We start from the raw sequence: 4507 nt of genomic DNA on the forward strand, positions 1-4507 counted from the left end.
TTAATACGAAATAATGCAATTATTTCTATAGCATTGTATTTCTATAGCATTGTTATGCTATAGAAAGGACATATTTGTTTGCATATGTTCAAAATTGCTTATGCGGATACTATATTTTCAGTATAAATACAATAATCTAACAGGAAATAGATCCAAACAAAATTTTTAAAATGAGGTATTGCTTTATCATAATCATAAAGAAATAATTAAATTTAGATAGCTAAGTAGCTTTTGTAGGTACAAGTTTAATATTTTACTCAAGAATGAGTATTAAATTCATCTAATGCTTCATAAAAAGAGAGCTTTAGTCATTTAATACCAAATAACAAAGCAACAGTCTACTATTACAATAGCCACTGCTATTTTCCATAGCTGCTGTTCTTAGGTACAGCACAGTATATTCCAGCAATTAAAGTCCTAAGTTTTACATTTATTATAACACATTTCTGACAGAATCTTAATGTTTTAACAGTTGAAATCCACTTGAATTGCAGTCTTCAGCTCATATATTTATCAGTGTTTTTTGGATTTTTAAAAATAAAATGAGGGAATAATTTTTAACAAAACAGAAGTAAAATATTTATTTCAAGGGCATTATTCACAAGTTTTATTAAGAACATATTTTAACAAAGTGTTACAGGAACAATTACTTCCATTTTTTAGCAAGAATATATGCAAATATTATTTTCCCACTTTATTTTTTCTTTTCTTCCAGTAAACATAAGAAGAAGAAATTCATACCTTATCTGACATAACACACCTGCTTCTCATACGTTAAAAAATAACCCATAATTTTGTTAAGTAACAGAGTATATAGTTTACTTTAAACTTCTGATTTTGTAAGATATATGCTATAAATAATAAATATTCCATAGAAATTAATGCATGCCTTTTTATATTTTTTAAACAGTATTCTGAAAAATTCTATAAAATTTGATATATTTCTCTGGAAAAAGAACTGTATATATTTGTGAAACACCAGATTAAAGAAAGTCCAACATGTTACTTTACTCTAAGACACCTCATAAACTTAATATGTTATTCTGTAATGTGAATTCTCAAAAAGAGAATATAATATGCAATATTTTCTATTTATTTTCACATCAAAATTTGTTTGGAGTGGAAGAAAAGAACCCACTAACATACTTTGGACATAGTTTTTAAAGTCTTGGATAAAAGCAAGATATTAAATTAATTGAAATTAAGAAAAAATACTTTTAAAAAGATGTCAAAGGACATAAATTATGTTATGAAAAATACAAGTTGTGAGAAATTGTTAGGCTGGGGGGAAAGACTATATCTAGAGAAATGTAATATCTTTAAATGTTTGAAAACTTTCCATGTGAAAACAGGATAAGACGTATTCCAAGAAGCTCCAAAATGAAGAGTATAACATGTGGGACAAATTTACTATGAGCCATATTTTAGCTCTAGCTAAGAAAGGATTTTCTAATAGCTGTTAAGAGTCCCTCAGCAATGAAAGCAACTTTTCTTAAAGTAGAGTTAGCCACCACTGGATTTGTTTAAACAGAGAATGAGTGATGATTCAAGAGAAAAAATATAAAAGTAATTTCTGATCTGAAAGCAAAGTTGTGAAATATTTCCTGTAGAGCTTTTCAACTCTAAGAATTCTCTTCCTTCCTTCCTTCCTTCCTTCCTTCCTTCCTTCCTTCCTTCCTTCCTTCCTTCTTTCATCTTCCTTCCACCCTCCTTTCTTTCCTCCTTCCCTCCCTTCCTTCCATCTTTTCTTTTTTTATTTCAGAAATTATATTTGAGTGCCATATATATATATATATATATAAATACATATATACATACACACACATATACTAGATTATATTACACACAGGATATTTAATAGTACATACAGTTTATATATACTATAGTAGATAAGACACGAATTAGCCAAATAATCACAAATCTGTAATAAATGCTATTAACAGAGAGCTGCATTGTGCAAAAGAATTAATAGTAATTTGACAGAAGGATTCCCTAAAGAAATAATGATTAAGGGAAACCTATAACAGAGAGCAACTATTTAACAACAATGGATAGGAGAGAAGAATATTCCGGAGGTTTGAAGACACTGCAGTCCCTAGGAATAATTTGAAAGCAACTGAAGTGTTTCAAGTCAGAGGGATTATGTTCACTGAGAGGTAATATCATGTAATGGTCAAGAACATTAATACTGAAGCTAAATTTCTGAGTCAAATCCCAGGTTTACTATTCTGTGGTCCTGGGAAGAATCTTTAAATTCTCTGTGCCTAAGTTTCTCTTTGTCTATAAAATGAGAACAAGTAATACCATTTACCTTATGGTGAGAATTAAATGAGTTAGAATATGTGAAGTGCCTTGAACGGTGCCTCAGACATGGTAAATGTTGTGTTTATTATTATTGTATGTATAAATGTGATGTAGTTATAGATACCTAGATATAGATATCTATATATACCATATATGTGAATATACACAAAAGTTTCTTGTTGGCACAGTGAGTAAAAATGTTTGGAGGGAACCAAGACTAGATGTGAGATCAGTTATGATTTTAATCCTACAGTAACAATCAGAAAAAGCTAAGGTAGTTTGGAGTATAAATGCACTGATGATGGTTGTAAAAGTAGAGAGAAGTGGACAAGAGAGAATTAAGAGGTAAAATTGTCAGGATATGGTGGTTGGTTGCATAGATGAGAGAGGATGAGAAGGGTGTTAAGATTTCTGCTTATAAAATTGAATAGCTGGCAGTGTACTTTCTCTGAGAAACATTAGAATATCATGAGCTTGTTTTTAGATGTGGTTAGTTTGAAATCGTTTTGATCCATTTAATAGGAGATCGGATCGTATACGTTGATGAATAAGGACTAGGGTTAAAAGGAGAGGTCTGGATAGATTTATGTGAACAATATAGGTGGAAAATTCTAGATTCTATTAATACTTCTAATAATTTTGAAAGAATTCTACATGTAACTCATTTCCTGGTTAGAAAAAAAAAAGGTGCAACTTGCTGCCAACATTAATTTAATTTTATAAAAACACGCTCTTTGAGGTGGAAGCAAATCTGACTGTCTTTCAATGTGAAGTTGAGGTTATTTCTAAACAAAAATTATCTCTAATCCTAATGTAACAGAAATTTACACATAAATCACATTCAGTGAATGAATCTTTGGCTAACTACTATTTGAGAACAATGTTAGCGTCATGTGTAGGAATACCACATTTTCTAGGATTTGACATTTTCGGTGATTGAGAATCACTATATTTTGTAAATGGAAATACCACTACTAAAAACATAATGCTACAAATAGAATAATGTCATTGGTTTCCAAAGACTATCAATGTACTAGAGCGATACAAATAATAATAATAATAATAATAATAATAATAATAATAAAAGTGAGATATTTCATGGCAAACTTTGGAGGTAAAGTTAGGATTATAATCCACAAGTTATCTCAAGGTAAATACTGCAGCTGCAAATACTCGCTGGGAGGATTCTCAGAGCAAGTGGGAAATGGGTTAAGCCTTCATGCTCCCCTAAGATAGGACCGAAGGAGGGTGGGAGATGGATTAGGAAAATGCAAGGAAGAATTCTAACAATTGATGAATAAAGATATGAGAAATAGAATGAGATTTCTATCAGAAAGTTTTTAAAATATGTGCACAAATGTAATATAAAGTCTCTAAAATTTACAAGTAACCTGCTGTTCTCTTTCCTGATGTATAGATTGTGACTGCTACCCCCAAAATCAAGAAAAATAGCTAGGAGAAAAGCTTTGCCATTTTTCAAGTATAGGATCTTAATAAATGGTCAATGTCTCATTTTATGTTCATAACTAAAACATAAAACAAAATAAAACATTACTCATGATCTCTCCATCTAAATATTATAGATTTTGTGTCAGGTAAAAGATGAATTCTTCAGTTAACCATAAAATATAGGTAAAAAATGTATAACTGTTGAACTAAAACAAGGGAAAAATAGAGGGACAAAGAGTATTTATCAAGTTCAAAATGAGGCAAGAAGAGAAAGTAAAAAAAAAAAAAAGACAAGTACAAAACATATAACAAAACAGTATATTTGAAGCCACATATATTGGTAAATACATGATACGGTAGTTAGGAATTTGTGCTTTAGAGAGAAAGATTTAGTTTCAAATTCAGTCTCTGCCATTTACCAACTCTTTGATCTTTGGCAAATGTCTTAATATTTCTAAGCATTGGATCTCCATCTGTAAAATAAGAAATAATAACAACTATCTTACACAGTTGCTGTGAGGATAAGAGAGACAATCGTTGTGCAGTTCTTATCGCTTGACACATAGCAAATACCTGATAGATAGGAATTTTATTATTAGGAGGGACTCCAATACACACAATTGCACAAATTTTCTCCAGACCAGACCATTTTGCAAAAAGAAACAGAGAAAAATGAGTAGTGGAATTGATCCAAGTTAAATGTTTTAAGTTTTGGTGCAATCAAAGGGTAAACAGATAAGCAAATTTGAGAGTG

This window comes from Rousettus aegyptiacus, unplaced genomic scaffold (genome assembly GCF_014176215.1).
Source record: "Rousettus aegyptiacus isolate mRouAeg1 unplaced genomic scaffold, mRouAeg1.p scaffold_m13_p_2, whole genome shotgun sequence".
NCBI classification, from domain to species: Eukaryota; Metazoa; Chordata; class Mammalia; order Chiroptera; family Pteropodidae; genus Rousettus; species Rousettus aegyptiacus.